Consider the following 21,935-nt stretch of genomic DNA (forward strand, 5'->3'; position numbering starts at 1 on the left):
GAAAGCTATGGTAAACGAATTCTGCCCTGTATTAATTGAAATAATAAAACAACCATAATTCTCTGTTCTGTACCTTTTAATCTGACTGCAAAAGTTAATGTTTTGTATGTGTTGTATTGTCTTTTAAAATGGAAAAATAAACACCTTTAAAAAAAAAACCAAAAAAAAAACCCACTACCTTTCCTTTCTCCTTGTCACTAGGCAGGGATTAATGTATCTATTTGGTATTACCATATACCTTATTATTGGCCCAAGGCTAGACCACACCCTGCCACACTTTAATATGGTGTTAGGAGAGGGGTGGTTCTTTCTTCTTGGCCTGCAGCATCTGACGTATGTGAATGTCTCCCAGAAACTGGGATCTGGGATCCACAAGGCCCAAGGACCGAAGGGGACCAGTACCCTTAGTGAAGTCGGGGCGCAGGGACCCCGTGAACGAGGTAAAGTGAGAACAGGTTAAATAATATCAGAGCAGGAAAGTGAGTCAGACAGTATGTATTTAGAAAGAGCAGCTTTCTTGCTCCATCCATGAGAGGAGAGTAAAGGAGTAGTCTTCTAACAGACTTACTTGCCTTTGTTTAGGGACACAGAAGTGCCAGGGAATAGGCCCAACTTATGGTGCCCAAACTCTATATGAGAGGGATAAACCGATGGACACCATACTTCAACTGTTAGATGTGCTTTAACATCAATTGTATTGCTGAAATCCTGTTATACCTCCTCAAGGGTAAGTATGGATTTGCCCTGCATTACCATCATTTGTCTAGGACAAATAGTTATCTTTTGTTTGCAAGAGCTCCTGGCGTCCACCTACAGTATTTACTTATTGTACTTTTCACATACACGTTGCAGTGGGAGGTGTAGTTGCACAACACCCTCTGTATAGTCGCTTCCACTTTGTGAAGGCTCATCATGAAGATAGGGAGTCACATGTCCCCCCTGCTCTATCACTAGCTGGACAATTTGACTAATACAGCCAAATAGGGGTTATATTGTACAGATCTAGGACCCGTTATCCAGAATGCTTAAGACCAAGGGTATTCCGGAACAGGGCTCTTTCCGTAATTCGGATCACCATACCTTAAGTGAACTAAAAAATCAATGAAACATTATTTAAATTACACTGTTTACATAGCAAATAATTCACTCTACCATTTCAAATTTTATTCTTGAACCAACAAATGTATTTTTTAGCTGTAATATTGGTGTGTAGGCGCTATCTCAGTGCATTGTGTCTGAGTCTGAGCTTTTAGCAGCAGCCAGTGCTACACATTAGAACTGCTTTCAGGTAACCTATTGATTCCCCTACTCCCATGTAACTGGAGAGTCCCAAGCCGGACTTGGATTTCTTACTATTGAGTGCTATTCTGATACCTACTGGGAGCTGCTATCTTGCCACCTTCCCATTGTTCTGCTGAGAGGGGGTAATATTACTCCAACTTGCAGCTCAGCAGTAAAGTGTGACTGGGAAATGAAGAATATGGCTAGCCCCATGTGAAATTTCAAAATTAAATATAAAAAAAAAGTTAGCATTTTTTGAAAAACATATTTCAATGCAGGATTCTGCTGGAGATGCTCTATTAACTGATGTGGTTTGCCTTTACAGTATTCCATTAAGAAATAACTTACAGTTCAGACAGGGTGTGGCCTAATTACTTTCTATAAAGATAGCTAGAACGTCAGCCATAAAGCATGAGAGAACTGCTGCTCTGCAAGGGAAAACCATTCTATTTTGGAAACCTTTTCTATATAAGAAAAAAACAGGAACTAGAACATTTTTCTAAATTTTATTTTCTTCCACAATAGGGCTCATTTATGAAGCAAGTCCTAAGTGTAAGGTCCAACATTATTACTCAATCTGTGATGTTTTTTACCCACAGTGTTATTTTACAGACTCTAAAGTAACTGCAAAGTAGTTGTAGGGACCCATAGGGTTAATGTGCCTCTATGGCTTTAAACACTACCTTTCCTTTCTCCTTGTCACTAGGCAGGGATTGATGTATCTATTTGGTATTACCATATACCTTATTATTGGCCCAAGGCTAGACCACACCCTGCCACACTTTAATATGGTGTTAGGAGAGGGGTGGTTCTTTCTTCTTGGCCTGCAGCATCTGACGTATGTGAATGTCTCCCAGAAACTGGGATCCACAAGGCCCAGAAGGTTCCGACCGAAGGGGACCAGTACCCTTAGTGAAGTTGGGGCGCAGGGATCCCGTGAACGAGGTAAAGTGAGAACAGGTTAAATAATATCAGAGCAGGAAAGTGAGTCAGACAGTATGTATTTAGAAAGAGCAGCTTTCTTGCATCCATCCATGAGAGGAGAGTAAAGGAGTAGTCTCCTAACAGACTTACTTGCCTTTGTTTAGGGACACAGAAGTGCCAGGGAATAGGCCCAACTTACGGTGCCCAAACTCTATATGAGAGGGAGAAACCGATGGACACCATACTTCAACTGTTAGATCTGCTTTAACATCAATTGTATTGCTGAAATCCTGTTATACCTCCTCAAGGGTAAGTATTGATTTGCCCTGCATTCCCATCATTTGTCTAGGACAAAGTTATCTTTTGTTTGCAAGAGCTCCTGGGGTCCACCTACAGTATTAGTATTATTGTACTTCTCACATACACGTTGCAGTGGGAGGTGTAGTTGCACAACACCCTCCTGTATAGTCGCTTCCACTTTGTGAAGGCTCATCCTGAAGATAGAGAGTCACATGTACCCCCTGCTCTATCACTAACTGGACAATTTGACTAATACAGCCAAATAGGGGTTATATTTTACAGGTATAGGACCCGTTATCCAGAACCCGTTATCCAGAATGCTTAAGACCAAGGGTATTCCGGAACAAGGCTCTTTCCGTAATTCGGATCACCATACCTTAAGCGAACTAAAAAATCAATAAAACATTAATTAAACCCAATAGGAAAGTTTTGCATCTAATAAGGATTATTTATATCTTAGTTGGGATCAATAACAAGGTACTGTTTTATTACTACAGAGAAAAAGCAAATCAGTTTTAAAATTCTGTATTATTTGATTAAAATGGAGTCTATGGGAAACGGGCTTTACGTAATTCAGAGCTTTCTGGATAATGGGTTTCCACATAAGGTATCCCATACCTGTACTTGCAGTTACTCAAGCATTGGCAGTGGCATAAATAGGGTTGCACCGGGCCGCCATCAGAAATCACTGGGCCCCTCACAACAAAATTTTCTGGGCCCTCCTCCTCCCACGCCCTGCCCCCAATATCCCCTCCCCCAATGACCCATCTCATCAGTACAAAGGACACACAAACATTGGTAGCCAGAGCCCCCCTAATACATTGGTGCCCAGCAGCAGTGCCCTCCTAATACATTGGTGCCCAGCAGCAGTGCCCTCCTAATACATTGGTGCCCAGCAGCAGTGCCCTCCTAATACATTGGTGCCCAGCAGCAGTGCCCTCCTAATACATTGGTGCCCAGCAGCAGTGCCCTCCTAATACATTGGTGCCCAGCAGCAGTGCCCTCCTAATACATTGGTGCCCAGCAGCAGTGCCCTCCTAATACATTGGTGCCCAGCAGCAGTGCCCTCCTAATACATTGGTGCCCAGCAGTGCCCCTATAATACATTGGTGTCCAGCAGCAGTGCCCCCTAATACATTGGTGCCCAGCAGTGCCCCTATAATACATTGGTGTCCAGCAGCAGTGCCCCCCTAATACATTGGTGCCCAGCAGCAGTGCCCCCCTAATACATTGGTGCCCAGCAGCAGTGCTCCAATAATACATTGGTGTCCAGCAGTGCCCCCCTAATACATTGGTGCCCAGCAGCAGTGCTCCCCTAATACATTGGTGCCCAGCAGTGCCCCTATAATACATTGGTGTCCAGCAGCAGTGCCCCCTAATACATTGGTGCCCAGCAGTGCCCCTATAATACATTGGTGCCCAGCAGCAGTGCCCCCCTAATACATTGGTGCCCAGCAGCAGTGCCCCCCTAATACATTGGTGCCCAGCAGCAGTGCTCCAATAATACATTGGTGTCCAGCAGTGCCCCCCTAATACATTGGTGCCCAGCAGCAGTGCCCCCTAATACATTGGTGCCCAGCAGTGCCCCTATAATACATTGGTGCCCAGCAGCAGTGCCCCCCTAATACATTGGTGCCCAGCAGCAGTGCCCCCCTAATACATTGGTGCCCAGCAGCAGTGCTCCAATAATACATTGGTGTCCAGCAGTGCCCCCCTAATACATTGGTGCCCAGCAGCAGTGCTCCCCTAATACATTGGTGTCCAGCAGCAGTGCCCCCATAATATATTAATGCCAAGCAGTGCCCCTAGAATACATGTGTGCCCAGCAGCAGTGCCCCCATAATACATTGGTGTCCAGCAGTGCCCCCCTAATACATTGGTGCCCAGCAGCAGTGCCCCCCTAATACATTGGTGTCCAGCAGCAGTGCTCCCCTAATACATTGGTGCCCAGCAGCAGTGCTCCCCTAATACATTGGTGTCCAGCAGTGCCCCCCTAATACATTGGTGCCCAGCAGCAGTGCTCCAATAATACATTGGTGTCCAGCAGTGCCCCCTAATACATTCGTGTCCAGCAGTGCCCCCTAATACATTGGTGTCCAGCAGTGCCCCCTAATACATTGGTGCCCAGCAGCAGTGCTCCCCTAATACATTGGTGTCCAGCAGCAGTGCTCCCATAATATATTAATGCCAAGCAGTGCCCCTAGAATACATGTGTGCCCAGCAGCAGTGCCCCCATAATACATTGGTGTCCAGCAGTGCCCCCCTAATACATTGGTGTCCAGCAGCAGTGCCCCCCTAATACATTGGTGTCCAGCAGCAGTGCTCCCCTAATACATTGGTGTCCAGCAGCAGTGCCCCCTAATACATTCGTGTCCAGCAGTGCCCCCTAATACATTGGTGTCCAGCAGTGCCCCCTAATACATTGGTGCCCAGCAGCAGTGCTCCCCTAATACATTGGTGTCCAGCAGCAGTGCTCCCATAATATATTAATGCCAAGCAGTGCCCCTAGAATACATGTGTGCCCAGCAGCAGTGCCCCCCTAATACATTGGTGTCCAGCAGTGCCCCCCTAATACATTGGTGTCCAGCAGCAGTGCCCCCCTAATACATTGGTGTCCAGCAGCAGTGCTCCCCTAATACATTGGTGCCCAGCAGCAGTGCTCCCCTAATACATTGGTGCCCAGCAGCAGTGCTCCAATAATACATTGGTGTCCAGCAGTGCCCCCTAATACATTGGTGTCCAGCAGTGCCCCCTAATACATTGGTGTCCAGCAGTGCCCCCTAATACATTGGTGCCCAGCAGCAGTGCCCTCCTAATACATTGGTGTCCAGCAGTGCCCCCTAATACATTGGTGCCCAGCAGCAGTGCCCTCCTAATACATTGGTGCCCAGCAGCAGTGCCCTCCTAATACATTGGTGCCCAGCAGCAGTGCCCCCTAATACATTGGTGCCCAGCAGCAGTGCCCCCTAATACATTGGTGCCCAGCAGCAGTGCCCCCTAATACATTGGTGCCCAGCAGCAGTGCCCCCTAATACATTGGTTCACAGGAACTAGAACATTTTTCTAAATTTTATTTTCTTCCACAATAGGGCTCATTTATGAAGAAAGTCCTAAGTGCAAGGTCCAACATTATTACTCAATCTGTGATGTTTTTTTACCCACAGTGTTATTTTACAGACTCTAAAGTAACTGCAAAGTAGTTGTAGGGACCCATAGGGTTAATGTGCCTCTATGGCTTTAAACACTACCTTTCCTTTCTCCTTGTCACTAGGCAGGGATTGATGTATCTATTTGGTATTACCATATACCTTATTATTGGCCCAAGGCTAGACCACACCCTGCCACACTTTTAATATGGTGTTAGGAGAGGGGTGGTTCTTTCTTCTTGGCCTGCAGCATCTGACGTATGTGAATGTCTCCCAGAAACTGGGATCCACAAGGCCCAGAAGGTTCCGACCGAAGGGGACCAGTACCCTTAGTGAAGTTGGGGCGCAGGGCCCCCGTGAACGAGGTAAAGTGAGAACAGGTTAAATAATATCAGAGCAGGAAAGTGAGTCAGACAGTATGTATTTAGAAAGAGCAGCTTTCTTGCTCCATCCATGAGAGGAGAGTAAAGGAGTAGTCTCCTAACAGACTTACTTGCCTTTGTTTAGGGACACAGAAGTGCCAGGGAATAGGCCCAACTTATGGTGCCCAAACTCTATATGAGAGGGAGAAACCGATGGACACCAAACTTCAACTGTTAGATCTGCTTTAACATCAATTGTATTGCTGAAATCCTGTTATACCTCCTCAAGGGTAAGTATTGATTTGCCCTGCATTCCCATCATTTGTCTAGGACAAAGTTATCTTTTGTTTGCAAGAGCTCCTGGGGTCCACCTACAGTATTAGTATTATTGTACTTCTCACATACACGTTGCAGTGAGAGGTGTAGTTGCACAACACCCTCCTGTATAGTCGCTTCCACTTTGTGAAGGCTCATCCTGAAGATAGAGAGTCACATGTACCCCCTGCTCTATCACTAACTGGACAATTTGACTAATACAGCCAAATAGGGGTTATATTTTACAGGTATAGGACCCGTTATCCAGAACCCGTTATCCAGAATGCTTAAGACCAAGGGTATTCCGGAACAAGGCTCTTTCCGTAATTTGGATCACCATACCTTAAGCAGCAGTGCCCCTATAATACATTGGTGCCCAGCAGTGCCCCTATAATACATTGGTGTCCAGCAGCAGTGCCCCCTAATACATTGGTGTCCAGCAGCAGTGCCCCCTAATACATTGGTGCCCAGCAGCAGTGCCCCCTAATACATTGGTGCCCAGCAGCAGTGCCCCCCTAATACATTGGTGCCCAGCAGCAGTGCCCCCCTAATTCATTGGTGCCCAGCAGCAGTGCCCCCCTAATACATTGGTGCCCAGCAGCAGTGCCCCCCTAATACATTGGTGCCCAGCAGCAGTGCCCCCTAATACATTGGTGCCCAGCAGCAGTGCCCCCCTAATACATTGGTGTCCAGCAGTGCCCCCATAATACATTGGTGCCCAGCAGCAGTGCCCCCCTAATACATTGGTGTCCAGCAGTGCCCCCCTAATACATTGGTGCCCAGCAGCAGTGCTCCAATAATACATTGGTGTCCAGCAGTGCCCCCCTAATACATTGGTGTCCAGCAGTGCCCCCCTAATACATTGGTGCCCAGCAGCAGTGCTCAACTAATACATTGGTGTCCAGCAGCAGTGCCCCCATAATATATTAATGCCAAGCAGTGCCCCTAGAATACATTTGTGCCCAGCAGCAGTGCCCCCATAATACATTGGTGCCCAGCAGCAGTGCCCCCATAATACATTGGTGCCCAGCAGCAGTGCCCCCCTAATACATTGGTGTCCAGCAGTGCCCCCCTAATACATTGGTGCCCAGCAGCAGTGCTCCAATAATACATTGGTGTCCAACAGTGCCCCCTAATACATTGGTGTGCAGCAGTGCTCCCCTAATACATTGGTGTCCAACAGTGCCCCCTAATACATTGGTGTGCAGCAGTGCCCCCATAATATATTAATGCCAAGCAGTGCCCCTAGAATACATTGGTGCCCAGCAGCAGTGCTCCCCTAATACATTGGTGTCCAGCAGCAGTGCCCCCATAATATATTAATGCCAAGCAGTGCCCCTAGAATACATTTGTGCCCAGCAGCAGTGCCCCCATAATACATAGGTTTCCAGCAGTGCCCCCCTAATACATTGGTGCCCAGCAGCAGTGCCCCCTAATACATTGGTGCCCAGCAGCAGTGCTCCAATAATACATTGGTGCCCAGCAACAGTGCCCCCCTAATACATTCATGCCCAGCAGTGCCCCTATAATACATTGGTGCCCAGCAACAGTGCCCCCCCCAATTCATTGGTGCCCAGCAGCAGTTCCCCCATAATACATTGGTGTCCAGCAGTGCCCCCCTAATACATTGGTGCCCAGCAGCAGTGCCCCCTAATACATTGGTGTCCAGCAGTGCCCCCTAATACATTGGTTCACAGGAACTAGAACATTTTTCTAAATTTTATTTTCTTCCACAATAGGGCTCATTTATGAAGCAAGTCCTAAGTGTAAGGTCCAACATTATTACTCAATCTGTGATGTTTTTTACCCACAGTGTTATTTTACAGACTCTAAGTAGTTGTAGGGACCCATAGGGTTAATGTGCCTCTATGGCTTTAAACACTACCTTTCCTTTCTCCTTGTCACTAGGCAGGGATTGATGTATCTATTTGGTATTACCATATACCTTATTATTGGCCTAAGGCTAGACCACACCCTGCCACACTTTAATATGGTGTTAGGAGAGGGGTGGTTCTTTCTTCTTGGCCTGCAGCATCTGACGTATGTGAATGTCTCCCAGAAACTGGGATCCACAAGGCCCAGAAGGTTCCGACCGAAGGGGACCAGTACCCTTAGTGAAGTTGGGGCGCAGGGACCCCGTGAACGAGGTAAAGTGAGAACAGGTTAAATAATATCAGAGCAGGAAAGTGAGTCAGACAGTATGTATTTAGAAAGAGCAGCTTTCTTGCTCCATCCATGAGAGGAGAGTAAAGGAGTAGTCTCCTAACAGACTTACTTGCCTTTGTTTAGGGACACAGAAGTGCCAGGGAATAGGCCCAACTTACGGTGCCCAAACTCTATATGAGAGGGAGAAACCGATGGACACCATACTTCAACTGTTAGATCTGCTTTAACATCAATTGTATTGCTGAAATCCTGTTATACCTCCTCAAGGGTAAGTATTGATTTGCTCTGCATTCCCATCATTTGTCTAGGACAGTGCTGTCCAACTTCTGTGGTACCGAGGGCCGGAATTTTTCCGACCTTTGTGGTGGAGGGCCGATAATGGAAGCCAGTTTTGACCACTCCCCTTTTTGAAACCACACCCACTTGAAACCACACCCGTGTTATCACATGACCATACCCATATTAATGGTTGTAGTACAGCAAAAAACCTGCTATACTCTTCCTGCCCTACCATGCCTGTGTGTGCCATACTCTGCCTTCCCTACCCTGCCTGAGTGTCTGTGTGTGCCATACTCTGCCTTCCCTACCATGCCTGTGTGTGCCATACTCTGCCTTCCCTACCCTGTCTGAGTGTCTGTGTGTGCCATACTCTGCCTTCCCTACCCTGCCTGAGTGTCTGTGTGTGCCATACTCTGCCTTCCCTACCATGCCTGTGTGTGCCATACTCTGCCTTCCCTACCCTGCCTGAGTGTCTGTGTGTGCCATACTCTGCCTACAGTCTGTACAATAATTATATATTAAAAAACTTTTTAATTGCAGTACCACCACAGTATATGTTCTTTTTGTAGTGTGCAGGGATTATTTTTGGGTTTCTACTTCTCCTACAGTCTTGTCTGAGGTGTGAACAGGGAAACAATGTGGGTGATTACAGCCTGAGCCTGAGGTGTGAACACTGCAGGGGTAGAACAATGCAGAAACTAAAAGGTGTGAACAACACAGGGAATTACATATTTAAACAATACAGAGGGATTACAACCTGAATCTGAGGTATGAGCAATGCAGGGGGGGCAGTTAATCTCAGTACTGATACCATTTAAAGCTAACACTTACAAGAGTAAGCCATCAAAGCAGCCAGACAGGTGGGGGGCCACACAGAGGGGGGTCGCGGGCCGCCAGTTGGACAGCACTGGTCTAGGACAAATAGTTATCTTTTGTTTGCAAGAGCTCCTGGCGTCCACCTACAGTATTAGTATCATTGTACTTCTCACATACACGTTGCAGTGGGAGGTGTAGTTGCACAACACCCTCCGTATAGTCGCTTCCACTTTGTGAAGGCTCATCCTGAAGATAGAGAATCACATGTACCCCCTGCTCTATCACTAACTGGACAATTTGACTAATACAGCCAAATAGGGGTTATATTGTACAGGTATAGGACCCGTTATCCAGAATGCTTAAGACCAAGGGTATTCCGGAACAGGGCTCTTTCCGTAATTCGGATCACCATACCTTAAGTGAACTAAAAAATCAATAAAACATTAATTAAACCCAATAGGATGGTTTTGCATCTAATAAGGATTATTTATATCTTAGTTGGGATCAATAACAAGGTACTGTTTTATTATTACAGAGAAAAAGCAAATCCGTTTTAAAATTCTGTATTATTTGATTAAAATGGAGTCTATGGGAAACGGGCTTTACGTAATTCAGAGCTTTCTGGATAATGGGTTTCCACATAAGGGATCCCATACCTGTACTTGCAGTTACTCAAGCATTGGCAGTGGCATAAATAGGGTTGCACAGGGCCGCCATCAGAAATCACGGCCCCTCACAACAAAATTTTCTGGGCCCTCCTCCTCCCACGCCCTGCCCCCCAATGGCCCCTCCCCCAGTGACCCATCTCATCAGTACAAAGGGCACACAAACATTGGTAGCCAGGGCCCCTCTAATACATTGGTGCCCAGCAGCAGTGCCCTCCTAATACATTGATGCCCAGCAGCAGTGCCCTCCTAATACATTGGTGTCCAGCAGTGCCCCCATGATACACTGGTGCCCAGCAGCAGTGCCCCCTAATACATTGGTGCCCAGCAGTGCCCCTATAATACATTGGTGTTCAGCAGCAGTGCCCCCTAATACATTGGTGCCCAGCAGCAGTGCCCTCCTAATTCATTGGTGCCCAGCAGCAGTGCCCTCCTAATTCATTGGTGCCCAGCAGCAGTGCCCTCCTAATACATTGATGCCCAGCAGCAGTGCCCTCCTAATACATTGGTGCCCAGCAGCAGTGCCCCCCTAATACATTGGTGCCCAGCAGCAGTGCCCCCCTAATACATTGGTGCCCAGCAGCAGTGCCCCCTAATACATTGGTGCCCAGCAGCAGTGCCCCCCTAATACATTGGAGCCCAGCAGCAGTGCCCCCCCTAATACATTGGTGTCCAGCAGTGCCCCCATAATACATTGGTGCCCAGCAGCAGTGCCCCCATAATACATTGGTGCCCAGCAGCAGTGCCCCCCTAATACATTGGAGCCCAGCAGCAGTGCCCCCTAATACATTGGTGTCCAGCAGCAGTGCCCCGTAATACATTGGAGCCCAGCAGCAGTGCCCCCCCTAATACATTGGTGTCCAGCAGTGCCCCCATAATGCATTGGTGCCCAGTAGCAGTGCCCCGTAATACATTGGTGTCCAACAGAAGTGCTCCCATCAATACTTTGGTGCCCAGCATCAGTGCCCCATAATACATTGGTGCCGAGAAGCAGTGCCCCTAATACATTGGTGCCAGCAGTGCCCCTATAATACATTTGTGCCCAGCAGCAGTGCAGCCCTAATACATTGGTGCCCAGCAGCAGTGCAGCCCTAATACATTGGTGCCCAGCAGCAGTGCCCTCCTAATACATGATGCCCAGCAGTGCCCCATACATTAAGCAGCAGTGCCCCTATAATACATTGGTGCCCAGCAGTGCCCCTATAATACATTGGTGCCCAGCAGCAGTGCCCCCTAATACATTGGTGCCCAGCAGCAGTGCCCCTAATACATTGGTGCCCAGCAGCAGTGCCCCCTAATACATTGGTGCCCAGCAGCAGTGCCCCCCTAATACATTGGTGCCCAGCAGCAGTGCCCCCTAATACATTGGTGCCCAGCAGCAGTGCCCCCCTAATACATTGGTGCCCAGCAGCAGTGCCCCTAATACATTGGTGCCCACAGCAGTGCCCCCTAATACATTGGTGCCCAGCAGCAGTGCCCCCTAATACATTGGTGTCCAGCAGTGCCCCCATAATACATTGGTGCCCAGCAGCAGTGCCCCCCTAATACATTGGTGTCCAGCAGTGCCCCCCTAATACATTGGTGCCCAGCAGCAGTGCTCCAATAATACATTGGTGTCCAGCAGTGCCCCCCTAATACATTGGTGTCCAGCAGTGCCCCCCTAATACATTGGTGCCCAGCAGCAGTGCTCACTAATACATTGGTGTCCAGCAGCAGTGCCCCCATAATATTAATGCCCAGCAGTGCCCCTAGAATACATTGTGCCCAGCAGCAGTGCCCCCATAATACATTGGTGCCAGCAGCAGTGCCCCCATAATACATTTGGTGCCAGCAGCAGTGCCCCCTAATACATTGGTGTCCAGCAGTGCCCCCTAATACATTGTGCCCAGCAGCAGTGCTCCAATAATACATTGGTGTCCAACAGTGCCCCCTAATACATTGTGGTGCAGCAGTGCTCCCCTAAATACATTGGTGTCCAACAGTGCCCCCTAATACATTGTGTGCAGCAGTGCCCCCATAATATATTAATGCCAAGCAGTGCCCCTAGAATACATTGGTGCCAGCAGCAGTGCTCCCCTAATACATTGGTGTCCAGCAGCAGTGCCCCATAATATATTAATGCCAAGCAGTGCCCCTAGAATACATTTGTGCCCAGCAGCAGTGCCCCCATAATACATAGGTTTCCAGCAGTGCCCCCCTAATACATTGGTGCCCAGCAGCAGTGCCCCCTAATACATTGGTGCCCAGCAGCAGTGCTCCAATAATACATTGGTGCCAGCAACAGTGCCCCCCTAATACATTCTGCCAGCAGTGCCCCTATAATACATTGGTGCCCAGCAACAGTCCCCCCCAATTCATTGGTGCCCAGCAGCAGTTCCCCCATAATACATTGTGTCCAGCAGTGCCCCCTAATACATTAGTGCCCAGCAGCAGTGCCCCCCTAATACATTGGTGCTCCAGCAGTGCCCCCTAACTACTTGGTTCACAGGAACTAGAACATTTTTCTAATTTATTTTCTTCCACAATAGGGCTCATTTATGAAGCAAGTCCTAAGTGTAAGGTCCAACATTATTACTCAATCTGTGATGTTTTTTTACCCACAGTGTTATTTACAGACTCTAAGTAGTATGTAGGGACCCATGGGTTAATGTGCCTCTATGGCTTTAAACACTACCTTTCCTTTCTCCTTGTCACTAGGCAGGGATTGATGTATCTATTTGGTATTACCATATACCTTATTATTGGCCAAGGCTAGACCACACCCTGCCACACTTTAATATGGTGTGGAGAGGGGTGGTTCTTTCTTCTTGGCCTGCAGCATCTGACGTATGTGAATGTCTCCCAGAAACTGGGATCCACAAAGGCCCAGAAGGTTCCGACCGAAGGGGACCAGTACCCTTAGTGAAGTTGGGGCGCAGGGACCCCGTGAACGAGGTAAAGTGAGAACAGGTTATAATATCAGAGCAGGAAAGTGAGTCAGACAGTATGTATTTAGAAAGAGCAGCTTTCTTGCTCCATCCATGAGAGGAGAGTAAAGGAGTAGTCTCCTAACAGACTTACTTGCCTTTGTTTAGGGACACAGAAGTGCCAGGGAATAGGCCCAACTTACGGTGCCCAAACTCTATATGAGAGGGAGAAACCGATGGACACCATACTTCAACTGTTAGATCTGCTTTAACATCAATTGTATTGCTGAAATCCTGTTATACCTCCTCAAGGTAAGTATTGATTTGCTCTGCATTCCCATCATTTGTCTAGACAGTGCTGTCCAACTTCTGTGGTACCGAGGGCCGGAATTTTTCCGACCTTTGTGGTGGAGGGCCGATAATGGAAGCCAGTTTTGACCACTCCCCTTTTTGAAACCACACCCACTTGAAACCATGCCCCTTAGAATACATGTGGTGACCCAGCAGCAGTGCCCCCCATAATACATTGGTGTCCAGCAGTGCCCCCCTAATAATTGGTGCCCCAGCAGCAGTGCCCCCTAATACATTTGGGTCGCAGCAAGCAGTGCTCCCTAATACATTGGTGCCCAGCAGCAGTGCTCCCGTACTCAAGGACAGCTCTGAGCTCATCTGCCTAAGATATCACCAAGTTGTTTGAGCGTAGCCCGTGCCCGCCGATAATACATTGGTGCCCAGCAGCAGTGCTCCAATAATACATTCGTGTCCAGCAGTGCCCCCTAATACATTGGTGTCCAGCAGTGCCCCCTAATACATTGGTGTCCAGCAGTGCCCCCTAATACATTGGTGCCCAGCAGCAGTGCCCTCCTAATACATTGATGTCCAGCAGCAGTGCCCTCCTAATACATTGGTGTCCAGCAGTGCCCTCCTAATACATTGGTGCCCAGCAGCAGTGCCCCCCTAATACATTGGTGTCCAGCAGTGCCCCCCTAATACATTGGTGCCCAGCAGCAGTGCTCCAATAATACATTGGTGTCCAGCAGTGCCCCCTAATACATTGTTCCCAGCAGTGCCCCTATAATACATTGGTGCCCAGCAGCAGTGCCCCCTAATACATTGGTGCCCAGCAGCAGTGCCCCCTAATACATTGGTGCCCAGCAGCAGTGCCCCCTAATACATTGGTGCCCAGCAGCAGTGCCCCCTAATACATTGGTGCCCAGCAGCAGTGCCCCGTAATACATTGGTGCCCAGCAGCAGTGCCCCCTAATACATTGGTTCACAGGAACTAGAACATTTTTCTAAATTTTATTTTCTTCCACAATAGGGCTCATTTATGAAGAAAGTCCTAAGTGCAAGGTCCAACATTATTACTCAATCTGTGATGTTTTTTTACCCACAGTGTTATTTTACAGACTCTAAAGTTACTGCAAAGTAGTTGTAGGGACCCATAGGGTTAATGTGCCTCTATGGCTTTAAACACTACCTTTCCTTTCTTCTTGTCACTAGGCAGGGATTGATGTATCTATTTGGTATTACCATATACCTTATTATTGGCCCAAGGCTAGACCACACCCTGCCACACTTTAATATGGTGTTAGGAGAGGGGTGGTTCTTTCTTCTTGGCCTGCAGCATCTGACGTATGTGAATGTCTCCCAGAAACTGGGATCCACAAGGCCCAGAAGGTTCCGACCGAAGGGGACCAGTACCCTTAGTGAAGTTGGGGCGCAGGGATCCCGTGAACGAGGTAAAGTGAGAACAGGTTAAGTAATATCAGAGCAGGAAAGTGAGTCAGACAGTATGTATTTAGAAAGAGCAGCTTTCTTGCTCCATCCATGAGAGGAGAGTAAAGGAGTAGTCTCCTAACAGACTTACTTGCCTTTGTTTAGGGACACAGAAGTGCCAGGGAATAGGCCCAACTTATGGTGCCCAAACTCTATATGAGAGGGAGAAACCGTTGGACACCAAACTTCAACTGTTAGATCTGCTTTAACATCAATTGTATTGCTGAAATCCTGTTATACCTCCTCAAGGGTAAGTATTGATTTGCCCTGCATTCCCATCATTTGTCTAGGACAAAGTTATCTTTTGTTTGCAAGAGCTCCTGGGGTCCACCTACAGTATTAGTATTATTGTACTTCTCACATACACGTTGCAGTGAGAGGTGTAGTTGCACAACACCCTCCTGTATAGTCGCTTCCACTTTGTGAAGGCTCATCCTGAAGATAGAGAGTCACATGTACCCCCTGCTCTATCACTAACTGGACAATTTGACTAATACAGCCAAATAGGGGTTATATTTTACAGGTATAGGACCCGTTATCCAGAACCCGTTATCCAGAATGCTTAAGACCAAGGGTATTCCGGAACAAGGCTCTTTCCGTAATTCGGATCACCATACCTTAAGCAGCAGTGCCCCTATAATACATTGGTGCCCAGCAGTGCCCCTATAATACATTGGTGTCCAGCAGCAGTGCCCCCTAATACATTGGTGCCCAGCAGTGCCCCCATAATATATTAATGCCAAGCAGTGCCCCTAGAATACATTTGTGCCCAGCAGCAGTGCCCCCATAATACATTGGTGCCCAGCAGCAGTGCCCCCATAATACATTGGTGCCCAGCAGCAGTGCCCCCCTAATACATTGGTGTCCAGCAGTGCCCCCCTAATACATTGGTGCCCAGCAGCAGTGCTCCAATAATACATTGGTGTCCAACAGTGCCCCCTAATACATTTGTGTGCAGCAGTGCTCCCCTAATACATTGGTGTCCAGCAGCAGTGCCCCCATAATATATTAATGCCAAGCAGTGCCCCTAGAATACATTGGTGCCCAGCAGCAGTGCTCCCCTAATACATTGGTGTCCAGCAGCAGTGCCCCCATAATATATTAATGCCAAGCAGTGCCCCTAGAATACATTTGTGCCCAGCAGCAGTGCCCCCATAATACATAGGTTTCCAGCAGTGCCCCCCTAATACATTGGTGCCCAGCAGCAGTGCCCCCCTAATACATTGGTGCCCAGCAGCAGTGCTCCAATAATACATTGGTGCCCAGCAACAGTGCCCCCTAATACATTCATGCCCAGCAGTGCCCCTATAATACATTGGTGCCCAGCAACAGTGCCCCCCCCAATTCATTGGTGCCCAGCAGCAGTTCCCCCATAATACATTGGTGTCCAGCAGTGCCCCCCTAATACATTGGTGCCCAGCAGCAGTGCCCCCTAATACATTGGTGTCCAGCAGTGCCCCCTAATACATTGGTTCACAGGAACTAGAACATTTTTCTAAATTTTATTTTCTTCCACAATAGGGCTCATTTATGAAGCAAGTCCTAAGTGCAAGGTCCAACATTATTACTCAATCTGTGATGTTTTTTTACCCACAGTGTTATTTTACAGACTCTAAAGTAACTGCAAAGTAGTTGTAGGGACCCATAGGGTTAATGTGCCTCTATGGCTTTAAACACTACCTTTCCTTTCTCCTTGTCACTAGGCAGGGATTGATGTATCTATTTGGTATTACCATATACCTTATTATTGGCCCAAGGCTAGACCACACCCTGCCACACTTTAATATGGTGTTAGGAGAGGGGTGGTTCTTTCTTCTTGGCCTGCAGCATCTGACGTATGTGAATGTCTCCCAGAAACTGGGATCCACAAGGCCCAGAAGGTTCCGACCGAAGGGGACCAGTACCCTTAGTGAAGTTGGGGCGCAGGGACCCCGTGAACGAGGTAAAGTGAGAACAGGTTAAATAATATCAGAGCAGGAAAGTGAGTCAGACAGTATGTATTTAGAAAGAGCAGCTTTCTTGCTCCATCCATGAGAGGAGAGTAAAGGAGTAGTCTCCTAACAGACTTACTTGCCTTTGTTTAGGGACACAGAAGTGCCAGGGAATAGGCCCAACTTACGGTGCCCAAACTCTATATGAGAGGGAGAAACCGATGGACACCATACTTCAACTGTTAGATCTGCTTTAACATCAATTGTATTGCTGAAATCCTGTTATACCTCCTCAAGGGTAAGTATTGATTTGCTCTGCATTACCATCATTTGTCTAGGACAGTGCTGTCCAACTTCTGTGGTACCGAGGGCCGGAATTTTTCCGACCTTTGTGGTGGAGGGCCGATAATGGAAGCCAGTTTTGACCACTCCCCTTTTTGAAACCACACCCACTTGAAACCACACCCGTGTTATCACATGACCATACCCATATTAATGGTTGTAGTACAGCAAAAAACCTGCTATACTCTTCCTGCCCTACCATGCCTGTGTGTGCCATACTCTGCCTTCCCTACCATGCCTGTGTGTGCCATACTCTGCCTTCCCTACCCTGCCTGAGTGTCTGTGTGTGCCATACTCTGCCTACAGTCTGTACAATAATTATATATTAAAAAACTTTTTAATTGCAGTACCACCACAGTATATGTTCTTTTTGTAGTGTGCAGGGATTATTTGTGGGTTTCTACTTCTCCTACAGTCTTGTCTGAGGTGTGAACAGGGAAACAATGTGGGTGATTACAGCCTGAGCCTGAGGTGTGAACACTGCAGGGGTAGAACAATGCAGAAACTAAAAGGTGTGAACAACACAGGGAATTACATATTTAAACAATACAGAGGGATTACAACCTGAATCTGAGGTATGAGCAATGCAGGGGGGGCAGTTAATCTCAGTACTGATACCATTTAAAGCTAACACTTACAAGAGTAAGCCATCAAAGCAGCCAGACAGGTGGGGGGCCACACAGAGGGGGGTCGCGGGCCGCCAGTTGGACAGCACTGGTCTAGGACAAATAGTTATCTTTTGTTTGCAAGAGCTCCTGGCGTCCACCTACAGTATTGGTATCATTGTACTTCTCACATACACGTTGCAGTGGGAGGTGTAGTTGTACAACACCCTCCGTATAGTCGCTTCCACTTTGTGAAGGCTCATCCTGAAGATAGAGAATCACATGTACCCCCTGCTCTATCACTAACTGGACAATTTGACTAATACAGCCAAAATAGGGGTTATATTGTACAGGTATAGGACCCGTTATCCAGAATGCTTAAGACAAGGGTATTCCGGAACAGGGCTCTTTCCGTAATTCGGATCACCATACCTTAAGTGAACTAAAAAATCAATAAACCATTAATTAAACCCAATAGGATGGTTTTGCATCTAATAAGGATTATTTATATCTTAGTTGGGATCAATAACAAGGTACTGTTTTATTATTACAGAGAAAAAGCAAATCCGTTTTAAAATTCTGTATTATTTGATTAAAATGGAGTCTATGGGAAACGGGCTTTACGTAATTCAGAGCTTTCTGGATAATGGGTTTCCACATAAGGGATCCCATACCTGTACTTGCAGTTACTCAAGCATTGGCAGTGGCATAAATAGGGTTGCACAGGGCCGCCATCAGAAATCACGGCCCCTCACAACAAAATTTTCTGGGCCCTCCTCCTCCCACGCCCTGCCCCCCAATGGCCCCTCCCCCAGTGACCCATCTCATCAGTACAAAGGGCACACAAACATTGGTAGCCAGGGCCCCTCTAATACATTGGTGCCCAGCAGCAGTGCCCTCCTAATACATTGATGCCCAGCAGCAGTGCCCTCCTAATACATTGGTGTCCAGCAGTGCCCCCATAATACACTGGTGCCCAGCAGCAGTGCCCCCTAATACATTGGTGCCCAGCAGTGCCCCTATAATACATTGGTGTTCAGCAGCAGTGCCCTCCTAATTCATTGGTGCCCAGCAGCAGTGCCCTCCTAATTCATTGGTGCCCAGCAGCAGTGCCCTCCTAATACATTGGTGCCCAGCAGCAGTGCCCTCCTAATACATTGATGCCCAGCAGCAGTGCCCTCCTAATACATTGATGCCCAGCAGCAGTGCCCTCCTAATACATTGGTGTCCAGCAGTGCCCCCATAATACATTGGTGCCCAGCAGAAGTGGCCCCCTAATACATTGGTGTCCAGCAGTGCACCCATAATACATTGGTGTCCAGCAGTGCCCCCATAATACATTGGTGCCCAGCAGAAGTGGCCCCCTAATACATTGGTGTCCAGCAGTGCCCCCATAATACATTGGTGTCCAGCAGTGCCCCCATAATACATTGGTGCCCAGCAGAAGTGGCCCCCTAATACATTGGTTTCCAGCAGTGCCCCATAATACATTGGTGTCCCAGCATCAGTGCCCCATAATACATGGTGCCCAGCAGCAATGCCCCCATAATACATTGGTGTCCAGCAGTGCCCCCATAATACATTGGTGTTCAGCAGTGCCCCCATAATACATTGGTGTTCAGCAGTGCCCCCATAATACATTGGTGTTCAGCAGCTGCCCCATAATACATTGGTGTTCAGCAGTGCCCCCATAATACATTGGTGTTCAGCAGTGCCCCCATCATACATTGGTTTCCAGCAGCAGTGCCCCCTATTACATTGGTTTCCAGCAGTAGTGCCCTCCTAATACTTTGGTGCCCAGCAGCAGTGCCCCCTAATACATTGGTTACCAGCAGTGCCCCCATAATACATTGGTGCCCAGCAGTGCCCCCATAATACATTGGTGCCCAGCAGCAGTGCCTCCCTAATACATTGGTGCCCAGCAGCAGTGCCTCCTTAATACATTGGTGCCCAGCAGCAGTGCCTCCCTAATACATTGGTGCCCAGCAGCAGTGCCTCCCTAATACATTGGTTTCCAGCAACAGTGCCCCCATAATACATTGGTGCCCAGCAGCAGTGCCCTCCTAATACATTAGTGCCCAGCAGCATTGCCCCCATAATACATTGATGCCCAGCAGCAGTGCCCTCCTAATACATTGGTGCCCAGCAGCAGTGCCCTCCTAATATATTGGTTCCCAGCAGCAGTGCCCCCATAATACATTGGTGCCCAGCAGCAGTGCCCTCCTAATACATTAGTGCCCAGCAGCAGTGCCCTCCTAATACATTGATGCCCAGCAGCAGTGCCCTCCTAATACATTGGTGCCCAGTAGCAGTGCCCTCCTAATACATTGGTGCCCAGCAGCAGTGCCCCCCTAATACATTGGTGCCCAGCAGCAGTGCCCCCTTAATACATTGGTGCCCAGCAGCAGTGCCCCTAATACATTGGTGTCCAGCAGCAGTGCCCCCATAATACATTGGTGCCCAGCAGCAGTGCCCCCATAATACATAGGTTTCCAGCAGCAGTGCCCCCTATTACATTGGTTTCCAGCAGCAGTGCCCTCCTTATACGTTTGTGCCCAGCAGCAGTGCCCCCCTAATACGTTGGTGCCCAGCAGCAGTTCCCTCCTAATACATTGGTGCCCATCAGTAGTGCCCTCCTAATACTTTGGTGCCCAGCAGCAGTGCCACACTAATACATTGGTTTCCTGCAGTGCCCCCATAATACATTTTTGCCCAGCAGCTGTGCCCCCTAATACATTGGTTACCAGCAGTGTCCCCATAATACATTGGTGCCCAGCAGTGCCCCCATAATACATTGGTGCCCAGCAGCAGTGCCCCCCTAATACATTGGTGCCCAGCAGTGCCCCCCTAATCCATTGGTGCCCAGCAGTGTCCCCATAATACATTGGTATCCAGCAGTGCCCCCATAATACATTGGTATCCAGCAGTGCCCCCAGATTACATTGGTGCCCAGCAGTTCCCCCATAATACATTGGTGCCCAGCAGCAGTGCCCCCATAATACATTGGTGTCCAGCAGTGCCCCCATAATACATTGGTGTCCAGCAGTGCCCCCATAAAGATTGGTGCCCAGCAGTTCCCCCATAATACATTTGTGCCCAGCAGTTCCCCCATAATACATTGGTGCCCAGCAGCAGTGCCTCGCTAATACATTGGTGCCCAGCAGCAGTGTTATCCTAATACATTGGTGCCCAGCAGCAGTGCCCTCCTAATACATTGGTGCCCAGCAGCAGTGCCCTCCTAATACATTGGTGCCCAGCAGCAGTGCCCCCCTAATACATTGGTGCCCAGCAGTGCCCCCATAATACATTGGTGTCCAGCAGTGCCCCCATAAAGATTGGTGCCCAGCAGTTCCCCCATAATACATTGGTGCCCAGGAGTTCCCCCATAATACATTGGTGCCCAGCAGCAGTGCCCCTATAATACATTGGTGCCCAGCAGTTCCCCCCTAATACATTGGTGTCCAGCAGTGCCCCCATAATACATTGGTGTCCAGCAGTGCCCCCATAATACATTGGTGTCCAGCAGTGCCCCCATAATACATTGGTGTCCAGCAGTGCCCCCATAATACATTGGTGCACAGCAGTTCCCCCATAATACATTGGTTCCCAGCAGCAGTGCCTCGCTAATACATTGGTGCCCAGCAGCAGTGCCATCCCAATACATTGGTGCCCAGCAGCAGTGCCATCCTAATACATTGGTGCCCAGCAGCAGTGCCCTCCTAATACATTGGTGCCCAGCAGCAGTGCCCCCCTAATACATTGATGTCCAGCAGCAGTGCTCCCATAATACATTGGTACCCACCAGCAGTGCCCCTATAATACATTGGTTCCCAGCAGCAGTGCCCCCATAATACATTGGTTCACAGCAGCAGTGCCCCCATAATACATTGGTTCCCAGCAGCAGTGCCCCTATAATACTATTGGTTCCCAGCAGCAGTGCCCCCATAATACATTGGTTCCCAGCAGCAGTGCCCCTATAATACATTGGTGCCCAGCAGCAGTGCCCCCATAATAAATTGGTGCCCAAGCCCAGCAGTGCCCCATAATACATTGGTTCCCAGCAGCAGTGCCCCCTAATAAATTGGTGCCCAGCAGCAGTGCCCCCTAAATACATTGGT

The 21,935-nt window shown here is 48.4% G+C and overlaps 2 long non-coding RNA genes across 3 annotated transcripts in view; both read left to right on the forward strand.

The window, feature by feature from the left end:
• The first annotated feature begins 261 nt into the window (after positions 1-261).
• Positions 262-13,467, forward strand: LOC101730517. Of its 2 annotated transcripts, none has more exons than XR_004220712.1 (5): positions 262-727; positions 2,370-2,514; positions 6,159-6,303; positions 8,618-8,762; positions 13,329-13,467. It is a non-coding gene; the product is annotated as an uncharacterized LOC101730517 (long non-coding RNA). The 2 variants fall into 2 exon arrangements; XR_004220713.1 differs by lacking the exon at positions 262-727 and adding an exon at positions 2,026-2,226.
• A 977-nt stretch (positions 13,468-14,444) lies between these two features.
• Positions 14,445-21,935, forward strand: part of LOC116408041 — a 31,489-nt gene continuing 23,998 nt past the window's right edge. The window contains exons 1-3 of the long non-coding RNA XR_004220689.1: positions 14,445-14,902; positions 15,045-15,189; positions 17,024-17,168. This is a non-coding gene — a long non-coding RNA (uncharacterized LOC116408041). The remainder of the gene's footprint in view (positions 14,903-15,044; positions 15,190-17,023; positions 17,169-21,935) is intronic.

Source organism: Xenopus tropicalis, chromosome 10 (genome assembly GCF_000004195.4).
Source record: "Xenopus tropicalis strain Nigerian chromosome 10, UCB_Xtro_10.0, whole genome shotgun sequence".
Classification (NCBI taxonomy): Eukaryota; Metazoa; Chordata; class Amphibia; order Anura; family Pipidae; genus Xenopus; species Xenopus tropicalis.